We start from the raw sequence: 20186 nt of genomic DNA on the forward strand, positions 1-20186 counted from the left end.
GAGAGATTCTTAGGCAGATGTACCTGCTAAGTACCAAGAGAAACTGCCAGAATCAGGAGTTTTTAGTCAGTTTAAGGCCTACAGATCGTCCTAAGCTACATAGGTATGTATGCTTAATCTATGCTTGCTAGTATGATTATCTAGCCCTAAGTCACAGGAATATAGAGATCTCTACTAAACGCAGGTTACACCAACAAGAGGACTTAATTATGCAGTCACTGCCAACCAAGAGCTAGAACAGCAGCTCCAGAAGGCAGTGCAGGCATCTGCTGCCCCCCCCCCGACATCCCTGCAAAGATGAATAACATTTACTGCTCAAGTTTCCTTGCAGAACTGTCCAGCCCTGGACCTGACAAAGGGGGAACATGCCTGTTCCTAAGAGAAGAATGTTGTTGCTGCATCAATGAAACCCGTCTGATGGAAAAGCAACGTCGAAACTCTCAGACATCTAAATGAAAGGCTGAAGCAAGAAGAATCGAATGACCCCTGGCCAGGATGGCTGAACTCCACTCTTGCCACCTGGCTGACCCCTACCCTTACTCCCCTCTTTGTGATAGAATTTCTGCTAATGATTGCTCCCTGTCTTCTCAGGTTTTCCTGGAACCACATGAGTGAGGTTGCCAGGGTGACATACAACCAGAAGCTCCTACACTTTTATAGCTGCCTCCCCACCGACCTAGAACCCGAACCTTTCCTTCCCTACAACTCCCCCTAACATGCAGGAAGTAGCCAGATGGACTCCGGAGCCCTATATCACCAAAAAGTTCTGGATGTTAGGGTTGGAATTTGGGTGACTACAAAATGGATAGTGGAGGAACTGAGGCAAAGGGCACAGCTACACATGGCAACCAATCAAATGGGCAGGAAAACTCCACTGAACCTTACCTCCTCCTGTCAATCAGCAGGACCCCCACTCATCGTAGACTATAAAGACCCTGGGCAGCCAGTGCCTCGTGCAGTTTTCTCCAGCTCCCTACCCTTTCCTGTAGCCCAGGGGACTGGGAATTTCACCCGAGAGCCAAATTCCAATAAAGCTTGCTTTGGCTGCTTTCTGACCGATTTTTATTTGGCCACAAGCTGTGCCCCCAAGCTTACACTAAGCAAAATAAGCCAATCCAAAAAAACCAAAAGCTGAATATTTTCTCTGATATGCAGATGTTATTTCACCATGGTGAGGGAGAATAGTGTTACTTTAGATTAGGTAGAGGGGAGTAAATGGAGGGGAGGGGGTGTGGGGATAGGAAGGATAGCAGAAGGATTCAGACATTGTTACCTTGTATACATCTATAACTACATGACTGGTGAGATTCTAAATCACATATAACCCGAAGAATGAGAAATCGTACTCCATTATGTATGATGTATCACAGTGCATTCTGTCATGTATAACTAATTAAAACACATTTAAATTTTAAAAAAAATTAATACACTAGGAGTTACAAGTGTAATCCATTTAGATCAACAAAACCTCAAGGACAGGCCAAAACTGGGAATCAAAAGATCAAAAGTGAAGAGTGAAGGACTGGGGCAACCTGGGAGCAGAGCCTATGGAGCCTATGGAGTCCACGGAGGGACTGTGCTGCCCCAGCTACAACCCCCACCTCAGGAAAGAGGAAGAGACTTGGCAGGTGGCTGGATACTGAGCCAGCCTGTGGGAAGCAGGCCATGCTCCTGGGCCCTAGTGGAAGGGATTAGCATGGAAGGGAACGTGGATGACCCGATGGCAGATTCTCATCTCCCTAGTCCCTGCAGTGGTTGCTTTACCACTAGTCAAGGTCAATATCACAGAATCCCATTTCTAAGCACGTCCCCAAGGATACAGTGCAGAAGACAGTAAGAAAGTTCTTAATAGGACCCACAGTAAAAACCTGGAAATGGACATCACAAAAACAGATGACTCACTCTGTGTAAAAAGGTGGATACAAAAAAAATACAAAGACAAAGGCACAGCAACAGAGGGTAACCATGGGTGGCCATGGATGACACACAGCCACAGGATGGCTATGAAAGAGAAACCATTTTGACAAGGTATAAGCTCTTTAACTGTCTGCTACATTTGGTTAAAAAGTAACTTATGAACTAAGTATGTGAGGATTTTTTTTTTTTTTTTGTATCAGGGATTTAACCCAGGGGTGCTCTACCACTGAGCCACATGCCCACACCTTTTCTTTCTTTCTTTTTTTTTTTTTGAGACAAGGTGTCTCTGAGTTGCTGAGATTGGACCCAAACTTGCAATCCTCCTGCCTCAGCCTTCTGAGTCAATGGGATTACAGGCAAGCATCAGCATATCTGGCCACATCCCTTAATGTCAGCAGACCCTGGAAAGGAAACACATTTCACCAAGTGGACATGAAAGATTTTAAATCTTCATGTAAGGATTGACTTGTCTGGATGAGTATTCTGACTGATTGATGTGAGATAATATGAGCAGTTCTGCCCCTTATTTTATATTAAACTGAGGTAAAATTCAAGTTAAAGTGTATGATTCAGTGGAATTTAGCACATTACAATGTTGTGCAAACATCACCTCTATTTCAAAAACACATTGTGAGCTCCACAGGAAATTCTAGATCTCATAAGCAGCCACTCTCAAAACCCCACAGTCCTGGAATACACTAATCTGCTTTCTGGTTCTGAATTGATTCTGGAGAGTTCACATAAATGAATTCATATGTACACTTTGTATTCAGCTTCATTCACTTAAAATGTTGTGAGGTCCACTCATGATACAGCATGTATCAGTAGTATATTGATATCTATGGCCGAATAATATTCTGCTGTATGACTCCACTATATTTTATTAATTCATTCATCCACTGATAGACATTTGGGTTGTTTCTACTTTTTGTGCCTACTGTATATAGTGCTGTGGACATTCATGTACAAGTACCATTATCACACTCCTCAATTCTTTTGAGTCTAAGTATACCCAGGAGGAGAACCTCTGGGTCACACAGTTTAACTTTGGAGGATGTGCCAACTATTTCCAAAGTGACTCTTCCATTTGCCAGCAAGATAATGATTCTAATTTCTCCATCTTTACCCAACTAATAATTTTCTGTTTTATAGCAGCCATCCTAATGGATGTGAAGTGATATCTCATTGTGGTTTTGGTTTTGATTTTGCTGATGACTCAGTCGGCTATACAACTTTTCATATCCTTGCAGGGTATTCAAATATCTTCTATGGGGAAAAGTCTATTGAAATCTTTGACCATTTTTTAATTAGGTTATTTTCATCCTGCTTGTTGAATTGTAGAGGCTAGACTCAAACGTGCAATCCTCCTGCCTCAGCCTGAACTCAAGGGAAATGAAGTGGCCAAAGGGGACATCCTGATATTAGAGGTAACTTCTCATTCCTTCACCAAGGACTATCTCAGCTGTGAATTCTTAACCTATGGTCTTTTTACAATGAGGAAATTTTCTTCTATTTTCTAGTTTTGAATGTTTTTATTATCAAAAGGTTATGGAATTTGTCATCTGCTTTTTTTGATTAACTGAGATGATCATGTATTTTTGTTCTTTCCTTCTACATATGTGATATATTTCAGCAACTGATTTCTTATGTTAAACTATCCTTGCATTTCTGGGATAAATCCCACTAGGCAATGATGTACATCTCTCATTCATTTATCACTGCTTTAATCTTTCTTATTTCCTTTAGCTATTTTATTGTACTCTTTTTAGCAGTTTAAAGTGTAGCCAGATTACTAAATTAAGATATTTCTTATTTTTTTAGTATGTGAAGTTGGCTCTGTACCCATAGTTCCACATGCATGAAAAGAAATGTCTATAAAGTTTAGTACAGGTACAGTTTTTTGAATATTTTCCACCTGTGGTTGGCTGAATCCACCAATATGGTGCCCATGGCACAGAGGGATGAATGTATTTTGCCATTTTGTAAAATGGTCTTGAAAATTCAGATTTGGGTATTAGAGGGAGGTTCTGGAACCCATCCTCCACCAATACTAAAGTATGACTCTATGTTTTTACAACTAAAAAGTCCCTCTTATAACTCCTTTTGCTGCATTTCATAAGTTTTGGGTTGTTGTGATTTTGTTTTGTTTCCAAAAATTCTGTAATATTTTGCATTTTCTCTTGACCTGTAAGTTAAGACTATGGTTTAGAGAAAGACCTCAGTAGGATGATGGATTGACAGATCCTAGCACTTTTTACCCTACAGAAAAAGTGCTTTAATGATCATGCATGGGCAAAAACATCTGTACAAGACTTCTGGAATGCAAATGAGTTTACAGCCCTGTGGAAGCATAGAAAGTAGACACATTAAAATATGTCGTAGGGACTGTCCCACTCTTCCCATCTCATTCCTCCCACAAGCTAGGTGCAGCACCATGAGATCCATGGTTAATGGGTTCTCCCATGAGGGAGGGTAAACTGACTCTCTGGCCATCCCTGCTCCTTGATACCTGAGAGGTCTGATACTGTCACGCTACATGAAGGAATGAGCATGATTACATCACCTGGGTAAGCAAGAACAAAAGCAGTGGACTCAACAGTCAACATGCCGATCTCAGCCAGTAGTTATGACTTTCAATCACAGCCTGTGAGCTTACATGTATTGTTTTTTTTAATCCTGTCTCATGAAAAGCTATCAGGGCACACAGATGTGGGTCTCAATTCCTGACACCATGGAGTTTACTACCCATTTCCAATTAATTCCTTGATAGGGCAAATGTTTTCCCTGATAAGTGGATGAGGATATATAATGGGGGTGCGGTGTGAGGATTGAGAAAAGAATAAAGGAACTTTATGTAGAAGGAAATGAGAGGGAAGGGGGTTATGAAAAATGGTGGAATGCAAAAGACATCATTACCCTATGTACATGTATGAATACACGAACTGTGTGAATCTACAATGTGTACAACCATAGAAATGAAATGATGTACCCCACTTGTGTACAATGAATCAAAATGCGGTCTATAAAAATAAAAGTAAGCATTACCTTATAGAGTGATTCAATGGAGAGAGAACTTTATGTATCATTAAGTATTATCCCAAATGGGGGGAAACCCTTTCATTATAGTAACTGAAAATAAACTAATGCAAACACTATGAAGAATGATTATTTAAATGGAGCATTTTCCCAAGTTCCACATTAAGTCATTGTAAAATGGAATCTACATGGAGGTAAGAAAGGACTGAGTAACAGTTCTGGGTGTGAGCATATGTGTGCAGTTGGACACCTGAGAGTCCAAGAAGACTAGTAAGTCCGAAAACTGGCATTTCAGGAAGAAGACAGAACAACCAAGCACAATCACTTATACCTGGAAACAGCCATTTCCTTTTCCTTTTTCTTCCTTTCCTCCTCTTCCTCCTCCTCTTACCCCCTTCTTCTGGTATTGTTTCTCAGGTAAGATTAGTTTGTGTCAAATATATGTTGCTTAATGCTTAGAACACACATGCCCCTTTTCTTCAAGGAAAATAAACACACAGGGAGAAACTTAATATGAGAATAAATGATCCTATGCTGTTTACTGTAACAGGAATGATTCAGGGATAATAAACTCCTACAATGAGATTAATAAGTGAGTTTCTTCAATCCAAACCCTCCCCCTTCCACTGAAACTCACACTAGGTTCCACCCTATTGTTGTCTACTTGGCACTGAGCTAAAGGAATTGCCTCTCCAAGTTCATGACCTCTGCTTGAACATGGAATGACCACTAGAGGCAGGATACAAAAGCCTGATCACTTCCCGCATTTTGCACCAACTCTGAAGAGTCAACCAGCTCCACGGCTCTTTGCCACAGTCGTATGGAGTTTAGATTTGTCCGGAGGGCATGGGGGTAACGATAAAAGAGTTCAGTTCCAGGAGATGACACAAACTTTAGACTTATTTCTGAGGCAGAAAGAGAAGGAGAGGGAGAAAGTGAAACAGAGGCAGATTTCTTATCTCTGAGCCTATGTCCCTGTCTCTTTCCTAATGGTTTTCATCATTTTTGGAGAACTGAGAGTCATTTAAGATTCCCATCATCCAGGACACCTTCCTCAAAAAAGAGCCACATGCAGACAGACCCGATTTCGAAAATACTTCAGTGATGCCCTTCACTCAGACATAGAATTCCTGTTCTACCCACTGTTCAGATAGACACACTGAGGCTCAGAGAAGGGAGTCCCTTCAGTAAGTCACCCAAAGAGGTCTGAGTTGAGGGATCAGAACTTGATGTAACTGCATTCTGAAAGGGTGAGCTGCATAGGGCAGCGCAAAAGGTTTCCTTCATATTCCTGAATAAGACAAGCTTCTATTTTTGTGGGTTTAATCAATCTCAAGCATTTAATTTTTTCCAGAAAAATATTTAAAAAATATGAAATTACAAATAGCTATTATCCCTGGAAAGCATAAAAGCAGGTCAACTATGAAGACTAGCTCTGAGCAATCTCTGGGCTTTCAGGAACAGATGGGTTCTGCCGGAAGAGAACTGCACATTAATCCAGCCCTTCAACCTCTGCATAGGAAGGACGAAGAGGACTCAAGGGAAAACACCTTCTTGGAGATTTAGTTCAGAGTTGGCTAATTAAAAGATTACATAAGAGAAGAAAGACACTGAAAATTAAAGAAACTGGTTAAGTTTTGAGTGTTAACGATCATCAACATCCTTACAGATGCATAATGAAACTCTGTAAAACCAATTAGCAGATATCAAAGAATAGTTTCAGTATATGATAGAGTGTAGAAAGCATTTAAATTTCATCTTCTGAACAATACACTTATGAGAGAAAATAATTTGGAACTCTCTTTAAAATCACCAATAAATTCCAGGATTAAATTGAAACATCAAATTTAGAAAAGAATGCCATGAATCACAAAAAGTGGGAGGCGGGGAGCAGGTATAACATAGGTACTACTCCTTTTAAAAAGTACCGGCGGTGTCAGAGATCTTCCCTAGTTTACACTCTCCTCTTCCAAGCGAGAAAAGGAAGAGAGCCCTGAACCGAGGGCACTACCTCTGCCAGCTGCTGAACAGGGTGCAGCGGCATTGCCCTCTGCAGCAACACAGTGGTACAAAGTGTGGTCGTCGCACACAACTGTTTTTGCCATTCTCGTTTTCTTCGGCGAGATTGAAACAATCTAACACATTTTAAAGGACTCGCGGTGCCCAGTCAGTACCGCACGACTTCACGTTCCACGTGCAATCACCTCCGCTCACGCCCTGTCTCGCCCGGCTCCTTCCTTCCACCTGGTCTCTGCTCATTTTGCCTGTCCCTCCCTTCTCTCCCGACACGGCCGGGTCGCCTCCAGCTCCCTGTGTCCGTCCTGCTCGGCTCCCCTCCATCTGCTCTCCAACCCTGCAGGGGCTAGGGGCGTCCACCCTGCGTGGACTTACACCCGCGGCTGGACTCAGGAAGGCCGGGCTCTGGCCTACGAATCCTGTTGGCCCATCTGAAGCAAGTGCGCGGGTGGGGCCCGCGGAGCTGGAGTCAGCGGAAAACCGAGACTGAAGAGAGGAGGGTCGCCAGAGGACCCACTTCACACTCTGCAGGCAACTGCGCTGGAGTCTGGGGCAGGACCGCTCACCCAGGGCGGAGTCGTACCCTCGGAGGGGCGGGGCCTACGCGGGGCGGAGCCGGAACCTGGGGGCGGAGCTGCGTCCCCAGAAGCAGTGCTCTGGCCTGGGCTGGAGAGGTCCAAGTGGGGCTACGAGGGCGGAGGTCCATGTGTAATGAGGCAGGACCTGGAGCTGTCTGTGAGGCAACAGAAGCCAAATGTGAGATGAAAAACTATGTATGTGGAAGGTGCAGTTTTATCTTAGCGTCCACTGGAGCCCAGTTTTCGTTTCTGTTCCCCATTTCACCCAGGGGACAGGAACCACACTGGACTGAGTTCCAGGGACTTCACCCTGCCAGGCCCAGAACCAGCTGGAGGGCAGAGATGCTGCCCTTAGCAACCAAAGTTCTGCTTCTAAGGATGCACGCGTTTTTTTTACATTTAATTTTTATTCTAAGCCACAGTTCTGGAGATGAACTGAAATCCAAGAATCTTTCAGGTGTATTAGATGGTGTCTTGTGTTTCAGGGCATAAGTCATTAATTACTAAATATGATTGTCTTTTCACTTTTTAAAGTCTTTACTTCAATTATTTGGGAGAGAAGTTTTACCTCAATAATTAAATATATTAGATATTTAGCCTACCTTTGGTTTCTGTTTCTGAATGTTTTTTTCAAGTGCACATATTGAGGCTTGTAGAAGGTTGGTTTTGCTCATAAAAAAATGAAAAATTAATTTTGAAATATTTTAGAGACAGTTGATAAGAATGTCTGTTCTGTTATGCAGACAATAAAAGTAAGCAGCAAATGTAGTTTTTAGGTTTTTCAAGACAATTGTTTACACTTGTAATAATTTTTAATTTGAAATATGAGAGTTAACAGCTCCTCTTCTGGTTCTGTGACTAGAACTTGAAGCTGATCTCTACTGTGCCTGCTCCAGAAATTACTGAAAGATTGTTCCAATGAAAGGTATAATCCTGTTTTGCCTAGAAATAATACCAGCTTCTCAAAATTTTAATGTTCCACCCAAGGTTTTTTTTATTTAAATAAATTCATGGGCTCAGGTTGATTTATGTTAAGGAGATAAATTGCTCTTGGACAAGGGAACAGAAATAAACAAAACACTTTTCTCTTGTGCCTCTTTCTCCTCCTTTCCCAGGGCCCAGAGCTCTACTCAGTCTACTGAGACCTACTTTGGACCCAGATTAAGGATGTAGGACTATTCAACACTTAGGCTTAAGGGGTGCTGATATCTCAACTCCTGATCTGTTTTTTTTTTCAACTACACCTCTCCTTATCTGATGTTTTCCATCAAATATTCTACCTCCATATTTATAAAGGGTAACAGGTTAATTTTTCTAACCAATGTCTTTGGCAAAGACAATGTTGTTTTGAAAGCTTTATTTTGATCATGTTGACAAAATATTGTATGTATTTAGAAGGTATAAGTGATGCTTTACATATCCATATTGAATGATTAAATCAAACTAATTAACACAGCTATCATGTCAGATGATTTTGTGGTGAGAACATTTGTAATTTGCTCTCTTACCAATTTTGAAATGTACATTATTATCAACTACAGTTACCATGTTATACAGTAGATCTCCAAAAACTTATTCTTCCTGTCTGAGACTTTGTACCCTTTGAACAACATCTCCCTATTGCTTCCAAACCCACGTCTGGTAACCATTATTCCATCATCTACATGTGTGAGTTCTGCCTTTTTAGATTTTACATGTAAGTGAGAACTGTATTATTTGTCTTACTGTGCCTGACTTATTTCACTGAACATAGTGTTCTCAGATTTATCCATGTTAATGCAAGTGACAATTTCTATTTTAATTACAATCTATCAACAAACATAAGTAAAAGTGTTCAACATCTATAGCAATTAGAGAAATGCAAATCAAAACTACATTGAGATTCCATGTCACTCCAGTTAGAATGGCAATCAGCAAGAACACATGCAACAGTAAATGTTGGTGAGGATGTGGGGAAAAGGTACTCTCATACATTGCTGGTGTGACTCCAAATTGGTGCAACCCCTCTGTAAAGCAGCATGGAGATTCATCAGAAAGGTTGGAATGGAACCACCATTTGACTCCATCATCCCACACCTAGGTTTATACACACAGGACTTATAATCAGCATACCAGAGTGATGCAGCCACATCAATATTTATAGCAGTTCAATTCACAATGACTAAACTATGGAACCAACTTAGGTGCCCATCAACAGATGAATGGATAAAGAAATGTAGTATATATTCATCATGGAATGTTACTCAGCCTTAAAGAAAAATCAAATTATGGCATTTGCCAGTAAATGGACCGAAGTGTAGAATATTATGCTAAGTGAAATAAGTCAATTGCAAAGAACCCAAGGCAGAATGTTTTCTCTGATATGCAGATGACAATTCTCAAAAAAGAGGGGAATGAAGAATAGAGGTTATTTGAACTAGACAGAGAGGAGGGAGGGGAGGGGGCATGGGGTTAGGAATGATAGTAAAATGAATTAGACATCATTACCCTATGTGCATATATGATTACGTGACCTGTGTAACTCTACATCATGTACAACAAGGTGAATGAGATGTTATACTCCATTTTTTTTAAGATGTGTCAAAATGCATTCTGATATGTGTAACTAATTAGAACAAATACATATATATTTAAAACATTTTTATTTTAAGGCCAACTAATATTCTATTATGTACATGTAACACATTTTCTCTATCCATTCATCCATCAATAGACACATCGATTCTGTACCTTGGTGTGTTAGCGAGCTTTCCATCACAGAATCAAAGTACCTGAGATAATTGACTTAAAAAGGAAAGATTTATTTTGGCTCACAGTTTTGGAGGTTCTAGTCCGTGGTCAACAGGCCCATTGCTTTTGTGCCTGTGGTGAGGTACAACATCATGATGGGAGCATATGGTGAAAGAAACTACTTGCTTCATGGCAATGGGAAGCAGAGAGGGAGAGCAAGGAGCTGGGGTCTAAGCATCCCCTTCAAAGGCACACTCCAATGGCCTAACTTCCTCCAACTGGGCACCACTTCTTAAATGTTCTACTGGATTCTATTAGCACATAAACTGGGGACCATGGGGACTTTAAAGATCCAAACCATAGCACTTGTTTATTGTGACTAATGCTTCAGTGAACCTAGAGTGCAGATATCCCATCAACCTACTGATTTCAAACCTTTTGCATATATACCAGAAGTAGGATCACTGGATTCCATGGAGACTCATCTTCTTAGTTTGTTGAAGGACATCCATACAATTTTTCATAATGACTTATCTTAGTGTATTTGCATTGTTTTAACAAAAGATAGAATTTTAAAGGAGAAAAATTACTTTCTTACACTTTTGGATGTTGGGATGTCCAAGATCAAGGTGCCAGTGTCTGGTGATGATCTTCCTACTGCATCATCACATGGCAGATGACAGAAGGTCAGGAAAGGTGAAAGAGGACAAAAGTCTCCCCTTCAAGTTCCAGCCCAGAAACTTCCAATCAACCTCATATCCCAACCACCCGCTTCAACCTCAAGTCTTTTTATGAGCCCTCATTCCACTCATAAGGGTACGAACTCCATGACTTAGCTACCTCTTAAAATCCTTGCCTCTTAATGCTCTCATATTTAGGATAAGGATTTGGAAGTGAATTTGGAGAGGATACAAACATTGAAATCATAGTATGGCTGCGGTAATTCACATACCCACCAACAATGTCGAAGGTTCCCTTTTCCCACATCCTCACCAACACTCATTATCACCACCACTTGTCTGTCTTCCATCATAGCAATTTGTGTAAAGTGAGAGCTTATTGTGATATTAATTTGCATTTTCCTAATGATTAGTGATACTGAGCTTTTATATATATATATATATATATATATATATATATATATATATATATATATATACAAGATAGCATATTTATTGATTGGTGGCCACCATATTTCCCAAGGAAAGTTGAGTCCATGAGATGGAGTCTGAAAGAACCAAAGTCTCTCCACCATTTCTTTGGGTCTCTCTTTTTGAAGGGAATTAGATCTGGTTACAGGTAGGGGGTGCAGAAAGGGAGAGTGTGCTGTAGTATAACTTAAATTTATATTTTCATTGAAATGTTTACATTAAAAAGTCTCTGAGCAGCACTTAGAACAACTGGCTCACAAAAGAACTATTCCCTTTTTCAAGGTAAAATGTGTGCCTGGATTAACATGAAGGAGATAAGTTTTGGCTAGGAAGCCAAAACGAAGAAGAGAATAGGGTCCTACAATCTCCTTTGGGGCATCCCCTCAATGACCTTCTAATAGGATACACCATTTTAGATTCCAGCAAGTCCAAGTAGTACTTTGGGGGACATTTCAGAACCAAATTATAGCAACATCTGTCCCTTGAGTTCTCCCATGTCCCACAGAGAAGTTGGAAAGTAGCTCCAGTATGAACTACATACAGCATCACAGTTGAGAACGCAGAGCTTAAGAATTGTGACCTTCTATCATTCATATGAATCAAACCTGCCCAATCTTTTCCTCAGAGGGAGCATCATCTCTAAAATACTGGATGGGAAATTAATCTGCCCTGAGCTTTGGAGACTGACATTTCTGCCATATTCCAAATATCTCTGATATTTAAACAAACAAAAAAATAAATAAAGTGAATGTGTTAATCAGTATAATGAAACCCTGACTTAGATTACTTATAAAGAAAAAGATTTATTTAGCTCACAGGTTTTTTTTTCCACATAACTCACAGTTTGGAGGTTCAAAATACAACAGCAGGGATCATTGGTTGGATTCTAGTGAAGATGGGGTGGCAGCATATCTTGTTTTCATGTGAGCATTCACAGCTTGAGCCAGAAACAAAGAAAGAGGAGGGGGTACAGGTTTACTCCTTTTGTAACACCCTTCCTGTGAGGATTCCAGGGGTCACAAGAGATTTACCCAGGGATAACACGTGAACTACTTTATGCCCTCAATGATGTAAGGACCCCCCCAGAGGTTTCAAGGAACACTCAGACCACACCCAAACCACATTAGCAATGAACAAAACGTTGAACAAGTTAGCCTGAGACAGAACTGGATAAAAAGGGCAAACCCTTAGGTCCAGGAGGATTTTATCCCAATGTGTGTATCTTTCTCTTTAAAATACAGAAATAATTGGTCATTGGATCAAAAAGTTTAGATGATGAATTTCACCCTGCACATGAGTGTGTTTATTTTTCCGTCTCCATGATGGTGCTCTTGGGAGATGCACCTTTGGGGGGTGTGGCCTTAGGGGAGGTCCTTAAGTCAGTGGGAGCTTGCTGCCCCCAGAGGGAATTGTGGGACCCCTCTTTACTTTCTGGTTCATTAGGTGAGTGGTTTGCTGCATCAAGTGCTCCCACCATGATGTGCTGCTTCACCACGAGCCCAAAGAAATGCCTTCTGCCATCCTGGACTGCAGCCTCCAAATCTCTGAGCCCATATTAACTGTTCTGGTTTGGATGTGAGGTGTCCCACAAAAGCTCATGTGTAAGACAATGCAAAAAGGCATAAAGGAGAAATGACTGTGTTATGAGAGCCTTAGCCTAATCAGTGAATGAACCCCCTGATTGGATTATCGGAGTGGGAACTGAAGGTGGGTAAGATGTGGCTGGATTGGGAAGGTTCTTGAGAGCATGCTGTAGGAGTCTTTCTTTGTTTCCTGATAATCACGTGAACTGTTTCTCTCTGCCACACCCTTCCTCCATGATGTTCTGCCACCCTTCTGGTCTGTTATCTATGGACTGAGACCTCTGAAACAGTGAGCCCCAAAATAAACTCTTCCTCATCTAATATTTTTTGTCAGGTCTTTTAGTCACAGCAGTGAAAAAGCTTATTATAGTGACAGATTTTGTTATAGTTACCTCAGTATTTTGTTATAGTGACAGAAACTGACTAATATGAGGTTCATTGAATCAGATTGAAAAAAAGACTGACCTCTTTTCTGTGGAACTGTGCAATTGCTAATGATTGAAAGAGGCAAGAAGGAATAGAGCAAAAATAGCAGGAGACATGGAAAAATCAACTTCAGGAAGATGTAATCTGGGGCAGGCACAGACAGCTGAGAGCAAATGGACTGGAAACATGCAATAGTACTTCCAAAATAACTGGAAATTAGCTTAATGGAAAAGAATAGAAATCACCACCTACATATGAATCAATTTTGAATGGATTGATGATTTAAACATTAAAAAATTATGGTTTTAGACCAAAAATAGTATCTCCTTGGTCTTAGAATGGGAACAGACTTTTTTAAAAGTTATGAAATATAGAGAGGAAATTATAAATTACATTATATTAAAATCAATAGCCCATTACAGAGAGTGAGAGAGAAACAAAAAATGGCATTTATCCAGCATGGGTGGAATGATACAGAAAAGACAGTAGACATGATCTAAAACAAAACTTCCAAAATAAAATGTTGGAAACTCACAAGAAAAAGGTGACCAAATGTCTAATAGACGTGGGAGAAGATGCTCAGCACCTTCAGCATGCAGATTGAAAGTTACAGAGGAGCTCACTCATGGCCATGGATTGCCTTAGGAACAAATATTTTTTTATTCTATGTCCACATAAACACTTCAGGCATGAACAAATTACAGTAGTGTAAGTATTTACATAGGAATGGCAGTGTATTTCATTTGCAGTTGGTCTTATTTATTGCTGGTTTTTGGGGTGGAAGCTCCCTGTCTTGTTCACCATATTCATTATGTGATTGTTTTATATTTAGTGACAACTCTGCAGAGACAAATGAATAAGCAAATGAACAATGTGCAAAAGTATACAATTCACATGTTTGTAACAATTCAGGAGATTGAGGCAAAAGAATAGGGAATTTAAAGCCAGATCCAGCAACTTAACAATGCCCTAAGCAACTTAGTGAGACCCTGTCTCAAAATCATAGAAAAAAGGACTGGGTATGTGACTCAGGGATTAAGCACACGTGGGTTCAATCCCCAGTGCCCCCCCAAAAAAAATTAAGAGGAGGACTTAGACACAGACAAGCAAAGTGACTTAGGGGAAAGTGGGAATTAAGGCATGCCTGAATTTTGTTTGAAATGATTAACCCTCTGATACACAAACAGACCCACAGAACTGTGGTCTTTGAATCACACACACACACACACACACACACACATGAATTTTGTTCTCATCCTTGTCACTTTTTATTACTTGGGCAGTATATTATTTCATTCTTTTTGCTGCAACAATACCCAATATGTAAGGATTTATTCTACATGCCAATAAAATAAAAAATGCTTTACAGTTCTTAATAGGACATAGATGAACAGGTTATATTTTACTACCATAGGAATTAGTCTCATGCCAGTTGGACTTAATGAGTGCAAGGACTACTCGATATTGGTGGAAAAAGAATGGCAAAAAGTCTTTGCCAGCACTTTCTTCTAGGCCAGAAACAAAAGTATAATGGCATCTATAACAACCTCATGTCTTTCCCTCAGTGGAAGGACAGGCATGAATCACTTACATGGGATATAATAGTTTACTAAATTATTAAAAATGCACATCATATACTTATCTACAAATTCCTGAGTTAAATGAACTCCTAGCCCTAGGGACTCCTAGCCCTAGTGGAAGATTTGTTTTTAACTAAAATATGAGAAATAAGCGTACTTGGAAATTCTAATCTGTGTGCACTGTGTACTTCATAACTTGCAATGACAGAAAATAGGACTGATGTAGAATCCTGTTAAAGAAAGTTGCATTTGTGCCTGACATCCACTATCATAAACTCAGAATTGTTAACCTACCTGTTCCTTAAATGCTGCTTCCCTGGTGTCAAGGAGGAAACAAATCCCACCCCAGGCCCCAGACCAGTGATGTTGGTAGTAATGCCCTCACTGTCTTGTCAGGCGCCTTGGGCTCTCAGAGGCAGAGAAGGCCTTTCCATACTGCCATCCATCATGCTTAGTTCTGCACTGCAATATCCGATGCTGTAAAGTTAGCCTTGCATTTCCTACCACAGGAAGGCATCACAGGAACGGACATGGTAAACCTAAGAATTTAAGTCCTGTGAGGTAGACTGCTCAGCTAGTTGATTTTAGAACTGGAGTCTTTAGAAATGTCATCAGGCTCCCATAGGATGTGATTATTATAGTTGTTTTAGTGTGCTTGACAGTGCTGTGGAGGAACCTGGGCCTCACACAGGGTAGGCAAGTGCTTACTGTTGAGCACCATCCCCAGCCAGATCACTTGATCAAACACCAGCAATCAAGACTCCTGTGGGTTACACTATATGCCACTGGGGGCCTTCAGAGGTTGATGCACTGTCTAGCACTCTTTCTGCTAGTTCATCACATGCCTCAGAATTATTCCTCTTTCCCTCTGTGATCAGTTTTAAATCCAGAGAAATACCTTTTATGATACACTCATTCACCAACAGACTCTTGATAGGCATCTGTCCTTAGAAACTTAGCCATCACACTCAAAAACACCTCCCATTCCATCCTCCTGCTTGGTCAGTGTGCTTAGAGTGAAGGTTATGCAACCAGCATCACCTGGGAGAGGTAGCCAGACCTCAGGTTGTGTGCCTACAAGCCATGCCTCCACCTCCCCTCATCCAATTATCCTTCCACCTGCAGAGGCAATGACAGTGCAGGGGTGGGGAGCTGAGAACATTTCTGAGATATATTTTTCTCCCAATTGCTAATTGTCAAAACTGATGACAAGATTCTGGCTAGCATCTCTTTGGAGATTATTGGGAATGTCTGGGGACACACTCTCTTTTCCATGACCGTGGAGACAATGGCTCAAAGAGGCATTGTAGAGGAAAGCTGGAAATACTGAGATCTGACAAAAGAAGGACTGACAGAGAAATGTGTGTGTCTCTGGATGCTCTGATAAAATGAGTTCTACACAAAAGGGAACTTTCCTAATTGTTATAACACTGAACTGCATCACTACTACCTTCTGTGCAGAGAAATAGAATCAAAGTACTAGAGAAAGATTTTCAAGGAGATTAAAGAAAAAAGAAAAAAGAAAAAAGATGTGAAACACTGAATGCCAATGAATCTGGCCAGGCAGACAAGGCAGATCTGATGTCTAAGTTAGGCCATTTCTTTAAGAGAAACAAACATTACATATGAAAGAATTTTCCCCACAACTGCATACACCCATTTTTTTTAAAATCAAGTTTTAGTAGTGAGCACTGGTCATTCTTGTAATAAATTGAGACATAAAATATGAGTTGGAAGCCACCAGGACCTTCACTAGTGTGAAAAGCATTCTGTAGTAGGGACAGGGACATGGCTACCCATAACCATCAGGGATATTCCAGAGCCTGTGTCCTGAACTACTACACACAACAGAGACAGATAATCCACAGCATGGCACCCTCTGAGCACTCAGTTGTAGGTTCCAGATGTGACAAACAAGAAACTGCTGGCAGTAGGTTCATAGCAACTAGGGAATTTGTTCCTATGATTCTGCAACTCGGGAAAGATCCACAGCCAGAGACTGATGGACATTGGATAAATGACCAATGAAATTGGATAAACCCCAGTGAAATCAACATTCTACAAGAAATTTCTTTACCTTGACATATAAACAACTCTGAAGTCACCTTTGGTCATATACATAACTCCTCAAATTCAATAGTAATTCCTAGTCCAATATCTAAATTTATATCCTCAACTTATTTGAATGTATTTCATCTAATAGCTTAAAGCACTAATTGGCATCAGTACTTCCTACATTTGTTTTTCTAGTTCTAGTTTATTTCTGCTTCTCTTATCCCCTACTCTTCCTCTTGTACTATCCACCACTAACTCTAGTAACACTCATTTATTTATTTCTCCTTTTTACCTTGGTGGAAATTGTCTGTCTGTATCTCCTATCTCTTTCTAATGCTCCTTCCCCCCTTTCTCTCCTTTTTCCTCTCCTGTTTGCCAATCTCTCTTCCTCCTCAATTTTAATCCTCTCTTAAGGTTATATTAAGTTCACTAAATTTAACCAAATTTTTTTTTATGTTCCAGAACTTTATTATAGGTTTTGCCTGAATTTGAGGAACCTCAGGGAACAACTTCAACAAGTTTCTGTTCTTGTAGGGTTGAAAAAGAACAAGGCTTGGCTCAGAAGTGATTATAGTAAATTGGGCCTAGTGGCCTCCTTAAATTGGGGATGATATTGGGCTCAGCAGAGATCACACACTGAATTAAAATATCACTCTCTGGATATTAACTCAACCCAGGTCTTTAAGAAAATGAAGCTCAAAAGTAGTCCTTCACTTAAAAGAATAAGAGCTAACTATCTCAAATAGATGAGCATCATACAAACAATATGAAAATGCAAGGGAACTTCACCTGAAAAAAAGAACTGATCATGCTTTAACAACTAACGTTATAGACACCATAGTGGAGGAAATGTCAGAGAAGGACTTTAGAAAGTTTATAGCTAAACTGTTCTACACGCTAAAAGACAATACAGGGAATAAAATCAGAAAATACAAGAAGTGAAAGATCACTTCAATAAATAGAGATTCTGAAAAAGAACCAAGTGGAAATCCTTGAAATGAAGGAATCAAACAACCAAATTATAAACTGAATGGAAAGCATCACCAATAGGTAAAACTATTTTGAAGATAGATTTTCAGGTCTCAAAGCCAAAGTACATAATCTTAAAAATAGTGTCATCCATAGATAAAAGATGTTAAGAGACCACAGAATATTCAAGAATTCTGGGATAACAGTCAAATTTAAGATTCATTGGGATAGAAGGTGGTTCTGAAATACAAACTAAAGGAATGCATATCCTTTCAATGAAATGTCATCAGAAAATTTTCCAGCCCTATGAATAAAGTGAAAACAAAAATACAGGGGATCTGTAGAACTTCAAATACACAAAATCACAACAGATTTATTCCAAGATACATTATTATGAAAATGCCAAACATACAGAATAAAGAGAGAATTTTAGATGCTACAAGAGAAATATTACAGGTCAAATTTACAGGCAAACTAATCTGAATTTCAAGTGATTCTCAATCCAGACCCTAAAAGTTAGAAAGGCAGAGAATAATCTATACTTGGCTCTAAAAGAAAATGAATGCCAACAAAGAATATGATGCCTTGAAAAATTGAGTTTTATAAATTAAGATGAAATAAACACCTTCCATGATAAATGAAAGCTAAAAGAATTCATAATTACAAAGACTGTACTATGAAACATATTTAATGAACTGTTTCATGAAGAAGAAATGAAAAATAAAAATGTAAACCAGCATAGGAAGAAATTGCACTAGAAGAATAGTCAATCAAAGGAGAATGAAATTCAATGTGAATGTTAGAAATAAATCAAAATGACAGGAAATAAAAATAATATCTCAATAATAACATTAAATATAAATGGCCTAAATTCTTCAATAAAAATACATAGGTTCTCAGATTGGTGTGGAAAACAAGACTCAATTATATGCTGTCTGCAAGAGATTCACTTCATGGGCAAAGACATACACAGACTTATGGTGAAAGGATGGGATAAGATATATTATTCACATGAGGCTTGTAAACAAGCAGTTGTAACTATTTCAATATCAGATAAAGTGGATTTCGAATGAAATTGGGAAGAGACAAGAAATCTCACTTCATACTGCTTATGGGAATCATATATCAAGAATATATAACGGTCATACATATTTCTGTCCTGAATAATGGAACATGTAGTACATCAAGAAAACCCCTCTCAATCTTAAGAATGAAATAGGCCACAATATAATAATACTGGGTGACTTTAACACATCTCTCTCATCACTGGATAGGTCATCAATCACAAACTAAGATTCTATGGAACTAAAAAATACAATTAATAAATTAGACCTGACAGAATCTATATACTATTTCAATCATCAATGACTGAATTTGCTTTCTTCTCAGCAGCACATGGAACATTTTCTAAAAGAGACCATATTTTAGGTCATGAAGAAAATCTTAGCAAATACAAAAATGAGAGAAAATATGCATTCTCTCAGATCATATTGGAATGAAATTAGAAAGAATTAGTAAGATAAAAATTAGAAACCACTAATCCTTAGAGATTAAACTACACACTTTTACATGAAAAAGGATAGCAGAAGAAATTAGGGAAGAAATAAAAGAAAATAGAGGGAAATGAAACTGTGATACACTGTATCAAAATCGCTGGGACGGAGATCCAAGATGGCAGACTAGAGGGAGGCTGCATTCCTTGTCGCTCAGCAATGCCGGATTCAAGCAGAGGACATCTGTTTCTAGGTGAGGCAGTTTTTGCTGCTTATCGATCCCCTGCTCTTTACCGATTTGTCTGCTGTGATCACCTGAAATCTGCCAGCATATCGATGCCTTTTTTGAGAGCAGATTGCTCACTGTCAGGCATCTATCATCTGCCATTTGCCTGCCTCTCGCCTGTCCATCACCTGCTGTACCCCTATCCATCACCCAACGCTCGAGGTTCACCTCCCGATCGTGGGACAGCTGCCAGCAGACTGACCGCAAACTGCCAGTGGAGAACCAGCTGCCTGCTGCCACCTGGAAGTTCACTGTTACAGTACCTGCAGGTTTGATTACACGTGGCTGCCGCCATATTGAGAAAACAGCCAGGTCCTGTAGGACCCCTGGCCAGACTGAGTCCCGTCTCCAGGATCTCTCAGCCTG

Source organism: Sciurus vulgaris, assembly GCF_902686455.1.
Source record: "Sciurus vulgaris genome assembly, chromosome: 17".
Taxonomy (NCBI): Eukaryota; Metazoa; Chordata; class Mammalia; order Rodentia; family Sciuridae; genus Sciurus; species Sciurus vulgaris.